This window comes from Desmodus rotundus, chromosome 4 (genome assembly GCF_022682495.2).
Source record: "Desmodus rotundus isolate HL8 chromosome 4, HLdesRot8A.1, whole genome shotgun sequence".
In the NCBI taxonomy this organism is placed as follows: Eukaryota; Metazoa; Chordata; class Mammalia; order Chiroptera; family Phyllostomidae; genus Desmodus; species Desmodus rotundus.
In genome coordinates this window covers 131,240,938-131,260,350 of record NC_071390.1, presented here as the reverse complement: position 1 = coordinate 131,260,350, position 19,413 = coordinate 131,240,938, and the positions used below count along the sequence as shown (strand labels likewise).

General features: G+C 44.6%; 3 pseudogenes; all 3 read left to right on the top strand.

The window, feature by feature from the left end:
• The first annotated feature begins 2,101 nt into the window (after nt 1-2,101).
• Nucleotides 2,102-3,541, top strand: LOC112319781 (RNA-binding motif protein, X-linked 2 pseudogene; annotated as a pseudogene).
• A 1,535-nt stretch (nt 3,542-5,076) lies between these two features.
• LOC112320359 (DNA/RNA-binding protein KIN17 pseudogene) lies at nt 5,077-6,668 on the top strand (annotated as a pseudogene).
• A 178-nt stretch (nt 6,669-6,846) lies between these two features.
• Nucleotides 6,847-10,640, top strand: LOC112320366 (ubiquitin-like protein 5 pseudogene; annotated as a pseudogene).
• Nucleotides 10,641-19,413: the final 8,773 nt, after the last annotated feature.

Sequence of the window (19,413 nt, the reverse complement as noted above, 5' to 3'; positions counted from 1 at the left end):
ACCCTTTTATAAGGACGTAGAATAAAAGCAATAAGCAGTAAGATGAGTCAGGGGATGAGGGAGTCATTTCCATAACCATCCCATCACATCTGCATGCAGAACTAGTAACTGGCTTTGGAAGGAGACCTGGGGTTCCAAATCCTAGTACCTCTTATAATGGAGACTCTGGGCAGTTAGCGTCTATGCATCACCTATAAAAGTTGATAACTACCTATGACTGATTAGTTGAGATTCAGTTATCTGGCATTGGGCCAGTACTGAAATGCTTTCTTGGTTTAGCCAGCAGAAGAGGAAACTGGCTGTTGTAATACATCAATGTAAGATTTCCACATAAATTCTAGTTTATCAGTTGCCCTGTGCTGAATCAGATAGGTATTCTGTTAAGTGAATTCAGATTTAACTGTTAAATAGAAAAATTAAGTGTATGCATGCATTAATCATGTATGACAAGAGGCAGGCCTTAACTGTTTTGTTTTGTTTTTTTCATTGAAACAGCCCAGAGATCTATTAAATGGAGTTAAGCCATACAAAAAAAAGGAAACAAGAAGAAGATATGTTCCAATTTATGACATTTATTCCATCTTTTAACGTCTATTTGGTCACTTAGTCTGATGCAAACATGTATATGACTAAGCTTATGACACTTAACCAGTCATCTTGCCACACCAAAAGTTTCCATTCACATAGTAATATTAGGAGCTCTGTGTTACCCACAGTTGACACTTGAGTCAGTGTACAAGAGTTGGGTAAGCAGATAGGACTTGGTGATATAGGAAGTGGCTCTTGTTCCCATAAGACATTTAGTTTCCTGCTGAGCAAGGTAGGAATGACATCTACATCATTTTGTGTAGTTTTGGTTTATTTTAGAAAATCAGTTTGATACCTAACACTTAACTACAATATTAAGCATTAGGTGAAACTTTTGTTCTATAGTCATGTTATAGAAAGTTATTATAAAGGCAGTTTAATTGTACACAAAGACACTTAGGAAATTATTTGTTTTCAGTTAAGTTGAGAAAGTGACTTAACCTCTGGGCCATAGAGAATTTTTTTCTCTATGAAGTGATGAAACCACCTCATAAGGTAGTTACTACTAAGGAATAAATCAACAAGTACATGTAAAGCATTGAGAATAATGTTATAAAGGTTTAGCTACTGCTGCTACCATTCCTTGTCCATATCCACACATTTATACAGTTAGTCATCACCCTAATCTACTGTTCACGTAACTATAGCATGGTCCTACCTATTTAAGCAATGAACATGTGTATATAGATAAAGTAGTTATGGCATAAGGGAAGGGGGAACCAGAATATTCAATATCCACTAGCGAGTAAAGCAAGGTGGTAAAAATGAGTAAGGTATAGGGAGGGGAACACAAACATAAATGGTCAAGAGGTGGGGGGAAAGTGATGTAAAGTTAGGCAAGAAAGTAGCTAGTATGAACACAAGAATGGAACTAGGAGGATACTAAGAGAACCCAAACGAAGGAATGCAGGTTGTTTTTTTGGATCTCTAGAGCCAGGCCTCCTTGTCCGCAGCCAGTCCACAGCAGTCCTCAGCCAACTGGCCCCAGCGCCACGGTGAGGCTGGTGTGCAGGGCGGGCGTCACATTGCGCCTGCGCCCCACGGACGAGAACTTGTGCGGGTCCTTGTTCCTCACTGGACTAGGAGCCTCTAAAGAGGAAAAGGTCTATTTTCTTAATATTTGAACCCAGAGCTTGTCGAGTATTTATTCTGGCATCGTAGTGCACAGTAACGTGCACACAGTAGGTGATCAATAAATACTGTCAAATGCCTACACGAAAGAATGAATACCTGACAAGAATGAGTCCACCTCCTACCAGGCCTGCCTCGCTGAAAAATGACATTTCCCTGCACGCTTGGGGGCGACCCAGCGCTCCTTTGAAGTGCAAGAGCGACAATTACTTCCCACGGCCCCTTACCCACCTTCCCCGTCCGTGCCGCAGTGTCTCATGGGAAAGGTAGTTCCAGCGCTGGTTGTCTGGCCCCGGGCAAACTGAGCCCAAACTCAACTTCCCAGCAAGCAGCGCGGCGGCCTTGGGATAGCGTCAGGGTAGCCGCCTCCGACCCGGAGGAGGGACGTTTACCGTGGGCAGGCTCTCCACTGCTCCTGTTTATTCGGCTGCAGTCGCACGCCCACCCATAGAAGGCTGGCGGGTGCGGGAGCAACCAGCTTGTGGCTCACGCGGCCCTGAAAGAGAAGGATTTTTTGAAGAAATCCCAGTCCGCAGACATGAACCCTTTAACTAAAGTCAAGCTGATCAAGGAGCTGAATGAGCGTGAGGTCCAGCTCGGGGTGGCGGATGAGGTGTCCTGGCACTCCCAGTACAAGGACAGCACCTGGATCTTCCTGGGAGGACTTCCTTATGAGCTGACTGAAGGGGACATCATCTGTGTGTTCTCACAATATGGGGAGATTGTTAACATTAATCTGGTGCGGGACAAGAAGACTGGGAAATCCAAAGGATTCTGTTTCCTCTGCTATGAAGACCAGAGGAGCACAATTCTGGCCGTTGACAATTTTAATGGGATCAAGATCAAAGGAAGAACTATCCGTGTGGATCACGTGTCTGACTATTGGGCTCCTAAGGACTCAGAAAAACAGATACTGTGACCAAAGAGCTCAAGGGTAAGGGCTGTGGGGCTCAAACCCCCTCACTGAATTCACCTGAGGACTCTGAAGATGGCAAAACCACCACACACACACAAAGACAAAAAGTAAAAAAAGAAGAAGGAAGGAAGACAAAAGACTAATGGGGAGGTACTGGTGGAGCAGCCAGCCTCCTCTTCAACTCCCAGAAGAAAGATGATAAAGGAAAAGCATGACCCTGGCTCTAAAAAGCACCGGAGCAAGAACTCAGACAGGGGTCAGAAGGCACAGTCCAGGAGGTGCTGGATCACCAACCCAGCTCCCCTGAGGTCAGGACAACCTATGCGGGGAGCGGGGATCCAGTAGAGGGAGCTGAAAGAGGAGATGCCCAAGCAGGAGCACAAGTCCTCAAGCTGGAAGGAAGAAAGAAAAGAAAACGTAGGGATAGTGACTGAGGTCGAAGCTCAGACTGGCCGGCCGAGGGACGTTTTGGGGGACATAGCCATTGAAGTAGAAGTCGAGGTTAATCCCAAAGGTCCGGGAACTCCCAGACCTGGACTCCTTGAATCCCAGCAACCTCAGACTTCTGACTGGAGCGGCAGCCCAGGCAGCTGCTCCGCAGAATCGGAAATGAGCTACGTTCTAAAAATGCAGCCTGCTCGGAAGTGTTGCCAGTTTGATTCCTTGGTTGCGATTCATCCCCCCGTTCGGGTACATTGGAGGCAATAGATATATGTTTCTCTCCCACATCTGTGTTTCTCTCTCCCTTTCCCCACCCTCACCCCTGGCTCTCCTTCCTTCCTTCCCTTCCTCTCTCTCTAAAAATTAATGGAAACATGCCCCTAGGTGAGGATGAAAAATAATAATAATAATAATAAAAATGAGTCAAATTCAGTTATGCTTTTAATGTTTCTGTATGTAAAATCTCTGAGTCTGCATCCTTTAGTCCCTTGAATATTAGAGTCATTGAGAGAGTTGTAGTTTCAACAGCCACATGTCCTGGGCTTTTGAGCAAAGTCCATTGTCCCTGGTAATATGCTTGGTATTTATCAGGGTGAGTATCCAAAAATTGTGTTCATAAATATGGCTCTTAAATTTATGACCCCAACTAATGATGAAATTTCCAAGAGAGGGGAAATACCAGGTAATTCTGGAATTCTAGCCTTTGTGTTAGATGTTCAGAATAGTCGCAGTGACCTTTCCAGTTGGCAGGTAGGCCCACAGGGTGCCAAAGTGTGGCTTAGCTAGGTTTGGACAGCTTGACCAATGTGGTAATGGTGCATGACATCAGATCGCTCCCCCACCCTTCCTGTTTCTGTAAGTGTAAACATCTTTTGCTTTTTTTTGGTTGACACATGCCTTCACAGTTTTTTCTTGCAATCTGTATATTTATTTATCTTTAGCGAGGTGAGAGTCACATAACATAAAAGTAACCATTTCACAGGGAACAGTGCGGTGGCATGTGGTACATTCACAGTGTTTGTAGAGCCACTCTACCCCTATCTAGTTCCAAAACATTTTCATCACCCCACAGTGAAACCATGCACCCAGTAAGCAGTTATTCCCCACTCCCTCCTTCACCTAGTCCCTGCCAACCAGCAACGTGCTTTCCATTTTATGGATTTACCCGTCCTGGACGTTTCATATGAATGGAATCACACAATAGGAAAAAACACACAAAGGCAGTCATCCTGACAAAGCTCGAGTAACTAGCTTAAATGGTTTCCATGTTCTGATTCCTGGGAATTAACCTCTTTTTTGTTGTTGTTGAAGATTTTATTTATTTATTTTTAGAGATCGGGGAAAGGGAAGAGAGAAAGAGAGAGAGAGAAACATCAGTGTGATGTAAAACATCAACCAGTTGTTTTTCACATGCCCCATACCAGGGACCTGGCCCACAACTCAGGCATGTGCCCTGACTGGGAATCACACCGGCGACCTTTCAGTTCGCAGGCCAGTGCTCAATCCACTGAGCAACACCAGCCAGGGCGTGTATTTACCTCTTGAAATGTCCCTGCCCAGCTGGCAGAAATAGTGAAACTACATTCTTTGCAAGTTATTTTAAACCAACATCTCTCTGAAGCAGATGGCAAATAAAGTTTAAGGGAACTAGTAGGCCCTGAAGTTACCTTTTCTTTAGTCCAGCACAACAAACACCGGCCATTGAGCACTTGAAATGGGGCTATTCTGGACTGCGATGTGCTGTCAGTTTAAAATGCATGTCAGACCTGGCTGGGTGTCTCGGTTGGAGCATTGACGCCTGCACCAAAAAGCTTGCTGGGCCTATTCCCAGTCAGATGCCTAGGTTGCAGGTTGGGTCCCCAGCCTGGGCCCATCTATGTTGCTCTCGCAGAACAATGTTTCTTTCCCTTTCTTCCTCACTTCCCCTCTCCCTAAAAATAAATAAAATATTTTTTTAAAAATGAGGGGATGAATAAATGGCTAGGTTGCTATATCTAGAAATGACGCATATGCTCAAATGGTGTGATTCAGGTGAGTATCGTAAAGCAACTAGTTACAAAAGTGTAGACAAGGTAAGGGAAACCCATAAGAAAAAATTAAATGGGAGTGGTCAGTTGGGAGGTGCGGTGGGGGTGGGATGAAGCTGTCCTGCCCATCCCTGCCAGCCCCTTTCCACTGCTTTCTGATGGCAGACCGCTGAGCTCCAGGAAGTTATTGCTGCTGTGGTCACAATAGGGACGACCATTGTGGGATTTTCTTACCCCTATAGCCATAGTCAACAGGATGAAATCCAAGAGGCTTCAGAAGCTGCGCTGGTATTGCCAGATGTGCCAGAAGCAGATCGGGGACAAGAATGACTTTAAGTGTCCTTGCATGTCCCAATCACATCAGAGACAACTTCTGCTGGCTTCAGAGACTCCTCAGCAGTTTATGGATTATTTTTCAGAGCAATTCCTAAATGACTTTCTAGAACTTCTCAGGAGACACTTTGGCACAAAGAGAGTTCACAACAACATGGTTCATAATGAGTACATCCGCCACGGAGAGCACATCATAAGGATGCCACTCAGTGGGACTCTGATTTTACCACATGGCTGGGCAGAGAAGGCTTGTGCAAATGGATGAGACACTAAAAGGCCGGCATATTCAGTATAGAGACAGGGACCCAGAAACTATCCACCAGCAACTGGAACTAGAGAAAAAGAAGAAGCGGGACCTTGATGAGGAAAAAACTGCCAAATTTATTGAAGGGCAAGTGAGGAGAGGTCTGGAAAGGAAAGAACTGGAGACCCTGTGTTTACAGAATAAATCAGAGAAAACGATGAAGAGAAAGTGATATTTAATTTGAATAAAGGAACATGTAGCTCAACAGCAACATCTTCCAAGTCAAGTTCTTTGGGACAAGTGCTTTGAAGGCAATTGGGACCATAGCATCAGTGAAATGGAAACACTGTTTCCAGAGCTCAGCTCAACCAAAAGAAAAAAGAAAAAGAAATCCACACTTGATGAAATCATGGGGATTAAAAAGCGAAAGAAAAGAGCAGCAGCCTGAAATCATTGTGAGAATTATAACCAAAAAACTTGGAGAGAAATATCATAAGAAAAAGGGCATTGTTAAGGAAATACTGACAAATATACGGCTGTTGTGAAGATGATTGACTCTGGAGACGAGCTGAACCTTGACCAGACTCATTTAGAAACAGTAATTCTCACCCTGGCTGGTGTCGCTCAGTGGATTGAGCGCCAGCCTGCAAACCAAAGAGTAGCCGGTTCGATTCCCAGTCAGGGCACATGCCTGGGTTGTCAGCCACGTCCCCAGTGGTGGCGTGCAAGAGGAACCACACATTGATGTTTCTCTCCCTCTCTTTGTCCCTCCCTTCCCCTCTTTCTAAAAATAAATAAGTAAATAATAGAAACAGTAATTCCAGTCACCAGTTCTAAATGGAGGCTACAGAGGAAGTGGAGGTACCTTAGAATTCATCAATGAGAAGACCTTTTCAGCCTTTCAGCTACTATAGTCATGGAAACTGGCCCTTTAAAAGGACACAGAGTTGAAGGAATTTTATATGAAGATATATCTAAACTTGCTTGAGTTTAAACATTTGTTAACATATTAAAATCCTAAAACATCAAATTGGTGTTCGCCAAAGTGTTATGAGACTCTACTGCGGGAGGGTATTTCTTTTGTATAAAACAAATGGATTTATTTAAATATTACTGTATAGTTGCTTAGCTAAAAATATTTTTTTTAAAGGGAAGAAAGAGAACTCATGGACACAGATAAAAGTGGCATGATTGCAGGTCGGTGGAGAGGGGGTATTGGGGGACAAATGGAAAAAATACAATTAAAAAAATTTTTAGAATAAAATAAAATAAAAATCTAATTATATGTCATGAAATATCAAAACTATGTAAACTTCTCCATCTTATGTTCATTTTCTTTATATTTCCTTTATTTTTTAAATTTTCAATAAAAGATTGTTATTGAAAAGTGTTTTATATAAACACATTTGGAATCATAAAATAAAAAAGAAAAACATGAAGCGTCCCTGAGACCAGCTGTAGCAGGAGCTGCAGGTGCAAGGAGAGAGTGTAGCTCTCAAAGATTCACTGCCCAGGAGGACCCACAGACAGGGGGTGTTGCCTTCAGTGGATATGAATCCAACCTGCAGTAACCAGTCCTGGCTGGAACTGAGGAAATAAAAAAATCACACTCCTCACATTCTCCAGTCTCCTGAAACTGCCTCTCAGGAGCCAAACCAACCAGAAGCCCCAGGGCAAGGGAGACAATGAGGCAATCACCACGGGTCAACCGTGCAGGGCACAGAGCAGGTTGGGGTGGGGGGATCTGGAGGAGCAAGTGTAAATATTCAATAGTTTCTCTCTAGGACAAGAATCACTAACAGCTTTCTAAATGTTGAGACATTCAAGAATGCCGACTGGAGTATAATACAAAGCAGGAGAGTAAGAAGCTAGGAAAATTCCATGGCAAGTGGAATGAGGAAACTCAGACAGATAGATGAACAAACTGGCTGAGCAATTTACAGCCAGATGCAGAAGGTAACCGGGGCAGAAAGCCCGTGAGTGTCTAGCAATGGGCAAAACTGGTGGGGGACCTCGTCCCCAGGGTGGACATTCCTCCCCTGGCACCTGGCTGCTCATTCAGTTCTGATCCTCTGCTGAGTTTTTCTCCCCCAAGAGAACACCTAGGCCTCCACGGTATTTCAGCCCCAGGCCAAAAAAAAAAAAAAGGCAGGCAACCCCAAGACCACCGGAAATGGCTAATGACTTAACCCATGGCACCAACCAATCAGTGTACACCACTGCCCTGAAAGGACACACCTAGAAAAGCTGATGAATAGTCTATTGAGATCCTCCCCTGAGACCTCCCCTAAAATACCCGATTTTGGAAAGAAGACAAATCCTCTCAAAGATGCCAGCACTTGCCCACCCTGGGGCAGGCCCACTGGAATCTTCTTTCTGAGCGAACTTTCTTTCTCTTAAACTCCAAGGTTCCCTGTGAAACTTGCAACCGCACAATGACACCCTTTTCCAGATTTAGTCTTTAGCTTTTCAGACCTTCTCAGGGCACTCTGTGGATATTGATTTCACAAAGACGGGATCATTCTAACCCAAGTAATAAGAAATGACTACATACAAAACAGAATGCCAACTTAACCAATTTATATTAAGATCTACCATATGGTAATTTTTATATATATGCCATATATACAAAGTTATGGGAACCAGGCAACCGGTGTATCAGTTAGCTTCACGTAAAAGGAAATCAAATCAGTGGATTAAACCATAACAACATTTTTCATGGTTTATTCAACAAGAAGAGAAAGCAGTCTTATCATTGTCCTCAAGGGACTCTCCTTCAGCATGTTTGCCTATGACCTCCTGGAAACAAGGCCCTGCCACACCAGACATGCATGCTGCTTTCAAAATCAGGAAACAAATACCTGGTTGGGGAGGGGAGAATACTCTCTTTTATAAGGCTTTTTCTTTTTAACTGGTTAGCTCCCCAGAAGCCCCAATGGCAAGAAGTGGGTCACATGGTCATTGCAATTGTCAGGCAGGCTGGGAAAGCAAGCGTCTAATTCTCCAGCCACATTCTATAGGGAGGGTCAGCATGAAATAAGAGCTTTGGAAAGGCTTTGAGTAGTGTGGCAGCTGGTTCTGTATCAAGGGAGCCAGTTGGCTGACAGCCTCTAGCCACAGTTCCTTCAGGATATACTGCATGTCCAGGCTGAAGCCACCGTGTTCCCAGGTAGCTCTCAGCCAATCCTGTACGAGCTGGGAGTACTAGGGTCGGCCCTGTCTGCCCAGGATGGGACTCCTCTCATCTTTGTTCCAGAGCTTGTTAGAGACTTGTTCAGATCCCCAGTACAGTCTGAAGCTCTCCCTGCCCAATTCTGCTTCCTTCCTGTTTCCTTTCACAGGCGTCGAGTCTCCACTGTGGTCTCAAGACTTTGCCTGCCCAGTACTGTTCTCCTCAACCCCCTTTTTCTTACATGGCCACTACCCACCACCACCCCGCAATAAACCTCTGTACTCCAAACTCCATCTCAGCATCTGCTTCCTTCACTGCAACTGGTCATATCTGAATAACTTCCCTATGAGGAAGTCTCCATGGAAATCAAATATTCATACTGAAAGAATATTGGGTCAGAACAAGCTGGGCTTCTCTGACTAATCCATTTTCACCGTGAGGATATTCCTGATGCGGGTGATTTCTCTCTCCTTTTCAGAAGGGACATCTGTGCCCCCAGACTACACTGGTAAACACCGGCAGAGTTGATCTCTGATTCTCTGACTCCTGTTTTCCTCTTTCCATTCAAACCATTCCTAGTCTGTTGGTTTCTGCTTTCTTAGCATGTCGACTCCAACATGGAATCAGCCCTACAGTCCAGCCCTCCCTGTTTTCCCCACCTTGGGGTCCAGAAGACATTCTGTTTTCTTTTCTCTTCATTTGTGTGCTTGTTTTGTTTTTTGTTTAAGGAAATTCTCCAAATACCTGCCCTCTACCATATGACCTAACTTATATGTGGAATCTAATGAACAAAATAAACTGATGACCAAAATAACAACAGAGGCATGGACACATGGAACACACTGACAGCTGTCAGGTGTGAGGTGGGGAGGGGGACTGGATGAAAGAGGGTGAGGGGATTAGGCAAAGAACATACATGCATAACTCACAGACACAGACAGCAGTGTGGTGAAGGCCAGAGGGAAGGGGCAGGGGTGGGGGCTGGGTGGAGGTGGGCAAAGGAGGGGAAAATGTCTACCAGTAGCCACAATAAAAATAAAGATAGATAAATTAATTAATTAATTTTTAAAATGTGCTGGCTTTACGGTTTCAATTCTCAGGGCCCTGAACAAGCCTCACAGCCACTCCCTTTTACTTCTTTTAGGGACCTGATGTATGTCTTTAAAATAGCATCAGCTGGGAGGAGATTATCCACCCCGACCTCCCAGCTAGGAGTTTATGACCAGATCACCCTGTGAGGTTAGTTCCTTAGAAACACCTTTGTACTCCTATCCTAGCAGCCCCTGGGGAATCAGACCTGCGGTACAGGGGCTACAAGTCTAGAGACCCGAAAGCTGCGACTGGGGACCCCAAGCCCACCAGAAAAGGGAGAGGGGTGGGAGTGGGAGGAGCTGGGACAGCAATGAACGCCACCAGGTGCACGTTGGCAAGGGGGGAGGGCAGGGACGGCGCTTTCGGCTGCGCATTCAGCCTCGCTTTCTCAGCATCAGCTCTGGCCCCGGCTTGGCCCTCCATCGAGGAGGCTGTGGCGCCGGCACGTTCTAGGGGATTGGAGCTCCAGAAAGGACGATTAAGGTGGTTTGCCACGACCACCTGGGGAAGAAGGTCCACATGAAGTGCAACAGGGATGACACCATGGGGACCTTAAAGAAGCTGATCGCAGCCCAAACGGGTACCCCTTGGAACAAGATCGTCCTAAAGAAGGGGTTCGCAATTTTTAAGGACCACGTTTCTCTGGCGGATTGTGAAATCCACGACAGGATGAACCTGGAGCTTTATTACCCATAGAGCAGAGTTCTATCCCAATGCCCTGCCCGCCCTGCCCTGCCCTGCTGCCCTCTTCCTCCACTCTCAACCCCCACGCTCATAGGGATGCTTGTTTTTAAAAATTCGTGTTAACAAAACTTACAAAGAAAAAATAAAAATAAGTTAAAAATAAATAAAATAGCTCTTGCCAGTGTGGCTCGGTTGGTGGGAGAGCCAGGGTTCCCATCTGGGTCAGGGCACATACCCAGGTTACCGGTTCTGTTCTTGGTTTGGGCAGGTCCAGAGGCAGCCAACTGATGTGTTTCTCTCTCTCTCTCTCTCCACACCTGTCTCTCTGAAAGCAATGAGAAAAATGTCCTCAGGTAAAGATAAAAATAAATACATAAACAAAATAATATAGTTTCTTCAGCTGTCATTTTCTAAGCACCTACTGTGTGACAGGGCTCTGCGAGATACTGGGCACACAAAAATGAAGAAGACACAGGCACTCACCCAAGAAGCTCGTGGAAGCTGTTTTTTAGGTAAACAAAGCTGGGGGAATGGAGTCAGAAGAGGTGAGATGTAAAGCAAGAAAGAGGGAATCACTCACCAGAGCTTTTTACAACCTAAGTATTGTAAGCTTTCCATCCTCCATGAGATACAACTTCAGAGATTTTTCACGCCAGCACAGCCTCTCTACATGCACTGGATATTAAATATGGACGTGGCTTCTTTTCTACTGATTGGTGGTGCTTGGCAGTGCCACCCTCAGATCCGGTCTGCTGATAGCACTGCCAGCCTGAGGTGGCTTCTTTCTCACCAGGGCTTGAAAAATAATGAAGCTGCCCCAGTGGTGACGCTTTCTGCACAAGGCATACTTGCAGCACGTCCCCACTATCTGTATAGAGGTGGTCATCCTTGTCTGGTTTTCTGACTGTATTTGTGCTGAATGTTCTCAGTTGCATTCAGTGATACTTATTATTCTATTTCCCCACCATAACTATTGAAATGATCATTTATCAATTCTATCCTTTTAAGTAAAAATTAACCAAACTCAGCACAGATTGGACTGCATGTAATCCAAAGCTTAAAACAGAGTTGACTGGATCATGGACTAGACGTAATCTTAAGAAACGATTACAACTAGAAATAATGGCAGTCCTCTAGTCTAGGATGTAACAAACATTTCCCCAGAAGACACGAGTCTTGAGCTGCTTAGCATTTTCTTCTAAGTTTTGGAATGTGAAAGGCAAAGTGACAATGGACCTCAGAAAGTCACCTGGCTGAACCCCGTCCTTTTATAAAGAGGAAAGTTAGTGCCAGAACAGTGAGGTAACTTGCTTAGGTCAGACAGCTTTGACAGATATGAGACTGAATCCCAAGATCCCATACTTTTCACCCAAGCTTTTTCCGACAGCTGTCCCATACTGAATTTGCCGGGTCTCACCAGCTTCCACAGCTTGTTCTTCTCCCTCCCATATTTTAATCCCCACAGCACCTGCTTTTTATCATCTTTTGTCTGCTGCAGCTTCCTTTCCTTCCCTCCTGCTTCCTCCTCCGTGGGATTTTTACATTCCTGTCAGTGCCGTGTGAGTTCCCTCTTCCCTAAACCCTTTGTTTTTTTCCATCTTCACTATCACTAAAGGAAAACCAGTTTACATGTCTATCTTTGCTTCTTCTACATTTAGTACTTTTAAAAAAACCTGATGGGTATGAAAATTCTGAACTATCTTTAAAGTTACAATTCTATAAATATACTATTAAGTCTACTGGAAAGATAATACTACCAAATTCCCAAGACTTAGTACAAAAGCACTTCTGGAATGTGGAATGGTAAAGCAGGTTTTGTAATGACTGCTTAGGGGCCCTCAGTACTTGAGAAAAGATATAAGGTTCCTATAAAGGAATTACAGTCTTCTGTAATATAATCAGCTGGAAACGTAAGGGATGACATTAGCTCTCTGTAGTAGCAATGGGAATGAATGACTAGGGACAGTGAAAACAAACAAACAAACAACAAATACAAACTAACTCCCATCACAGTAACTGGAGAAAGATGATGCACTGTATTTTATCAAGTCTGGATCAGGCCATGCACAGAAGCAAACCCGCTGTTTATTCTCAGTCCGTTCTAAGCGTGGACTCTCTGGTTACAATTAGTTTCTCATCTATTCTGCTAGCAGAAGGGACATGCCTCTAACATTTTTTGACTGAAGACATTAACATTCTAGATCCAGGGAGGGGAAATCATCTCATGTAAATTAATTGTTGGTTCCTCCACTTACTTCCACTGAAAGACTCTTTTACTCCCTGTGTTAGACTCTAGCTCTGGGCCTGCAGAGCTGAGGTTCTTATCTGAAACCTGGTAATGGCATGAAAGTGTCATCACTGTGAGCTCTTCCTGAACGCCCAGCCAGCTTCCCTCTTTAGCATTTCAGGGCCCTCTCTAGCTTCTTGCCCATTGATAAACTAACAACCATCTATTGTGCATAATTGATTGCTTTGACTATGGTAGGTTATTTTCGCTGCAAGAGTGGTCAATCTCACTGACTTAAACCAAGAGTAGTGGGAACAATGGAGTTGAGGAAATGTATACTTAGGCGTGCTCCTCTCTGTGCCATTTTTTTTCATACTCTTCTAACAGCATGGAGGAAGGAAGGGAAAGCAGACCTGAGAGCCTGCTGGGGCCGGCCCTGGGAAAGCAGATGCACCATTCTCTCCACTCCCCAGACAAAGCAGAGGGCCTCTTGTAGGACCATTTCACTTCTTGCTTGAGCAGCCTGTCTATTTCAGAACTCAGAGTCCTGCAAACTACATAAAGGAACTATGTCATGGAACCTCAGACAGGGCTCCTGCCCTACGGCCAGGCAACAGCTGTTCAGCAGCTGCACTATGGTGCCTTAAAGCTGCTTAGTGTAAGAGGAAGCTATGTGAAAAATAGAACCCTCTGTGACAACAGTTGGCGGGTAATGTATATCATGAAGACATTTGTGGCATTAAAATGAATACATAGTGGATGAGCTTTCAATAACGATTTTTAAGTTTAGGATAAATTTACGTACTCATCTTTTCAACTTTAGGAAAATTAATAATGGGGAAAAAAAAGAGGGAAAGCGAAGAGCCCTGGCTGCTGGTACAATTCAGGAACAGAGGCAGGTAATATGTGGCTCCCTGTCGTCTTCACCTCCTTCTCCCTCCCCAATGCCCCACCCAAAAAAAATAGCATGAAAGTCTTCCCTGGAGCAACCAAGATAGATGTCTGCTCCAGCAGCCAGGCCCCAAGTTCAGGCACAGCACCACTTCTGAGAGTTGGCAGCTCATCTAGCCTTTGAACACATTTCCTTCATGGGACACGTCACCCCTGCTCCTCTTTCATGTGCAAGATGGGACAAGAGCTTAGGCCGGGCAGTTATAACTGCAGGCGGGGCTTTCTCCAACGCTGTGCAGGAAGACTTTTCCCTGTGCAGGCCAAGGGATGGTCCTGCGTTTGCTTGCCTGCCACATCCTATTCAAAGCAGTCCCAGCATTTTGGGGGCTTAGGAGGTACGTGAGCTGTGACCTGGGACCAGACAGAAAGTAGACAGCAGGTTACTTAATGAGCCCAGCTTTTGGGGGTCTATGCTTTCTCTATCCCCTTTAGTGACATCTTCCTCTGAGACCAGAGGAAAGAGCTGGGCTCCCTTCAAATTTTGGGCAGTGATGACTGGGTGTTTCAAAGGGAGAGTGAGGGTTAAGGGAGCGGAAGAAAGTGACAGCTCCATGAAAAATTACAGAGAGTTGGCGACTATCAATGTGATAGGCCAGCTATGTTTACAAGCTGGCAATTATGGAAGTTGGGATTCTATCTTCCCACGGAGACTGGGACACAGAGGCCCTATCCTTCCTGATATTTCACAGGAATGGCTTTCAGATCCTCAAGAAAAATACCCCTGAGTTATAGGAAATACATATATATCTCTAAGGGACAGAAAAAAATTTCACAGGTGTAAGCCCTTTTTAGTAAATGCCCTAGGAAAGGGCAGTCAAGTGTTGACTACAATAAACAGTAAATTCTGTTGAAAGCCCTGAGCTTTCCCAGACAGGAATGCATAAGGAGGCTGGGTTGTCCCAGGGATACCACCTTAGGCTGCTGGAAGCCATGAAAAAGTTTGGTCAGGTCTCTTAGTGCAAAGGGTAGAATGAGGTGTTCTTGCCAACAGTTTTTGTGGCTCTCAGTGTCTCCCCTTTTCGGATGAAGAAACTAGTTCTCAGAACAGTTATGTTGCTTAGCACCTTGGAGGTGCACCACACAGATGGCCCTCTGGAGAAAACCCGCCATTCCACCACAAGGAGGGCAGTAGCAGTCAGCCTCCAGCTGTAGCCCCTTCAGGAGCCACCTCAGCATTCCAGCTGAAGCCACGCTCCTCTTGAATAATCCTCAGGCAATGACTGTGCACTGGGGGTGCTAGGCCTGGCCATTTCCGCCCAACATGGGGTTCTTCTAATTGGCAACTTGCGCTCCTTCGTCCCAGATTGTCTGGATCTTGTCGGATCTGCATCACAGTCCTAGGCTCTCCCTGCCCAGCCCTCCTTCCTCCCCCTTTCTCATTTGCTGGTGTCATCCCAATAAATCTATTGCACTATGACTTCAACTGCTTCCTGGGGTACCCAAAATAACACATGCGTCTTGTCCAAAACTCTACTCACAGTGAATGGGTGCCCAGCCCTGGGCCCAAACCACAGTTTCTGAATCGCATTGAAGGTGTAAACTCTGTTGGAGATATTTGCATTTTATCCAAACTCAAAATCTTCAGCTCAAAAAAAAAAAAATCTGTCTAGAAATGGGAATGGCAGAATGAACTAGAGGAGAAATAATGACATGAGAGGCACTGGAGAGAGGACAGACCATTGGGACCTCTCTGGAACGACTGAAAGCACACCAAATGGTTTTCTGGGTCCTTCTGGAAGACTAGAGAGTCCATGCAGAGGCAAGGCCAGGACGCTGGCACAGGGCCTTGGACATATCTCTAGTATTGTGCTTCTTCCACTGCGTGGTAATTGATATGCGCGCTTCTCTCCTCAGAGTATGAGGCTTTCAGTGTAAGACCTGTGCTGTGATTCCCTTTTGCATCTTCAGTGCCTAGAATAAAACTCAGTATATCACAATAACTTAATAATAGTGAGATAAGTAATTGAGTCTTATCTCAGCAGGGAAGTAAGAGGGTGTGGACAAAATTGAGGTAATAATTGTTATAGCTAATATTTATTAGTTGCATACCAGGCACTGTTCCAAATTCTTTATCATGTATTGTCCTATCACTCAATACACAGTATCCCCAGTTGGGACTGCAGTTGCAGGTAGCAGATTCTGAGACATAGACTGGGTGCAGGATGTTCATTAGGAAGACTCTTTGGGATCAACACCCATGGCAGGGAGGAGAAGGAAGCAAGATGGGGTGGAGGGAATTGAGCCAAAAGCAGCCTCAGCCAAACCCATAGGGAGCTTTGGGGTCAAAATGATGTGTGTTATCCTGTTTTGGATTGAAGTGACCAAGCCTTTATATCTCCTTCCAACTTAATTAGTCCTTAGTTGTGAACTCTCCTGGACAGGGCATGACCTTGGGTCAGGCTGCTGTCTGGGTGGGCAGGCCCGAAAGGGCCATCCACTAAAGGCTGTGTGCCAACAGCACTCACAGTAGCCAGGCATCTAGGTAGCACATTTCAGTATCCATCACAGGTAGCTAATGGTATTGACCCCTTTATACAGGTGAAGAAACTGAGGCAGAAACACGTTAGTTAACAGCCAGTGAGGTCAGATGGTGAGAGGTCAAACCAGGACCAAACCCTGACAGTCTAAAGAGCCTGCGTTCCTGATCACTCCATCTTAACTCTTGAATAAGGTACACATAATAGCAGCAGTGGGCTATGTCCCCCTGCACACCCAAGTAATGAATCGAAATCCTAACATTGGAGAGGCTGAATTCATCCTTGCATGCAGGGAGGTTCACCTTTATCAGCCATGAATTGCTACAATCAGGAGCAATGATTACAGGTGACACGTGTAAAAAAAATGTTGACTTAGGTCCCAGCATGATGTGAGCCACGTTAAAGGATATAAAGAGAGCAGAAGACATGGTCTCTTCTCATGCGAAGCTCTGAGTTTCGGCAAGGGGATAAACCACAAACACATGAAATCATTATTGGAACAGTCTCGGAGCAGTCAACGAGTAAGTGGCAGATGATTGCTATGCTGGATAACAGTAAAACAGGCAAAGGGCAATCAAGTCTTTGACAAAATGTCCTCAATTGTTACAAAGTTCCGCCCCCTTAATACTAAATGACAATGGGGCTTGGGACCCAAGATAATGATAAAGTATGAACTATAACCTAAGTGTAAAAGGAACTCGACCTACAGGGTTTGGGAGGGTCCCGTAAGCCTAAGTATGGAAAAGTTCCCAGGGCAAATTAAAATCCTCAGCTTTTGATGAGGCATCATTTTCTCTACCTGCCTGGAATCTGCACATTACCATGTTTGGCTCCTGGGTGATTAAGGGTATTTTAATTCTAAATTTCAGCCATTTTTTTCCTATGGGTGAGAGCAATTAAACATTGAACAATGGGAAAATACTATGTTTTATTTTACTGGTATTAGGAGTGGAATATTCTTTACAAGAATTTTTATTGTTTCATGCATTCTACAACTGTTTAATGAGTACTATCAAGGTTTGAGTAATAGTTTAGCATTGTGGTTGTGTAGGGTTTGGCAGATGAACTTGGTTTGAATTATAGCCCTACTACCTACCAAATCTGTGTCAAAGTACTTCTCTAATCCTTGGCTTCTTCGTGTGTAAAGGAGCTAACAGCAGTGCTTGTCTTGTGGTGAGAATTAAACAATTCACGGAAGGTGCCTGGAACTATTAAGTAGTCAGTGAAGTTACTTGCTACCAGTAACAGCAGGAAGAGGAGTTTGGGTCAGAAAATATGCTGGGCGCTGGGAATTCACCAATGAACAAGAAACACAAAAAGCCCCTGCCTTCCCAGAGCAGACAGGTAAGGTAAGCAGACAGGTAAGGTAAGCAGACAGGTAATGTAAGCAGACGTGGGAGACGAACAAGGTCTTAACTGCTAGCATAAGAAAAAGTAATGTACTATGGAAACATGCAGCACTGGCAAGAGGAGAGTTAGGGAGTTCCAGAAAGATTTCTTGGGAGAAAACACCATCACCACCTTAAAAATTGTGTTATTCCCTTTGAATTTAATTATTTGGTTCTGCCACTAGAATATAAGTTGCACGGATATCGTGTTTGGTTTTATATACGAAGCACTTAGTGTGGTGCCTGGCACAGAAGAGGCACTCAAGTATCTGGTGGGCAAATGAAGAGTGAATAAAGTGACCCCTAAGGTGTTAAGTAGGAGTCTGCCTAAAGAGGATGACAGCAAAAATGTGAGCAGGTGAAGTAGTGTGCATGAAATCACGAAGTGAGCAAAAGCATGTGGAGTGGGAGCAACTGGGATGCAATTAGGCTGGCAAGTGTGTATGCGGAAGCCATGTGTGTGAGGATGAGAAAGGAGCAGGGACCAAATCAGACAGGGTCTTGCAAGCTATGGTAAGGGGTTTGAACTTGATGCTCAGGAACCCTGGGAAGCCATTAAGGATTTTAATAAAAGGAAAGATACAGTGTTTTTAAACATTTGTTCTTTGTTGTTACTACACTAGTAATTCAAATCCATTTGTGGGGGGGTGGGAAATGAAAGCTACAGATACCTGTCTTAAGAAAAATAAATCACCTGTGAACTTACCACTCAGATATGACCATTTGACTGTAAATTACAAGCAACCTGAGTTATCTGTTGCTGTTAACAAACCACCCCAAAACCGAGTGGCCCAAAATAACAATTTAGTTTTCATGAGTCTTTTGGGTTGATTGGGATCAGCTGGGTGGCTCCTGTGCTCTGTGTGATGCAGCTGAGGATACTCTGCAGGCTGCATTCAGCTGGGAGCTTAGCCAAGGCTGGCATATCCCATCCTCAGGAGCCTCTCTCCACAATGGCCTCTCATCTTTTCCGTGATCCAGCCGGAGCTTCTCCGCAGCACGGTGGCTGGCTTCCAAGAGGGATAAAAGGGAGCTGCCAGTCCTCTTAAAGCCTAGGCTTGGGCATGCACTGAAGTCCTTCCACTGCACTTCACTAGGCAAAGCCAGGCACAAGGCCAACTGAAATTCGAGGGGATAGGAAGGCTTAACTATTGGGGAAACTATCTACCACACAATCTTATTTGCTAAATACAAAGACAGTAACTTGTTGCCCTTACAAAAAAATTAGAAAAACTGAGTTCAAAAGTGACAAATGCAAATACATGGCCTTTGCCATAAAAGAATCTGGTAAGTAGGTTACCTAAATAAGCTGACAATTTGCATGTGTACAGGGGAAGGTGGAAGGCAGAGGGGAACATCCTATTTGAAATCCAATATTGAAATGAAAGGAATTGAAGGAAAAAGTCAGATCCTAAACAAAGAAAATGGTTTAAAATGTTGTGAGTATTCTACAACCAATGCCTCTTTACTTCAACACAGTATTGAATATGACAGGTGATTAAAACATGCCATTTGTCCATTCTCACTTTCTAAAGGACAAATGGGTGGAGACCAGGGACTAGACAGTGATACTTCAGCATACACAACAGCAGAAGCAGCAGAGTTTGCATACCACATCCTAGGAAATGACAGATCAAAACCTGCAAAGTCAGATCTCTTACCAAGTCAAGCAGCAAATAGAAGATCAAAATGGTTGCCTTCTTTCACCCTTTGCTGTGAATGGGGCAGAAGGCTGAAATCTC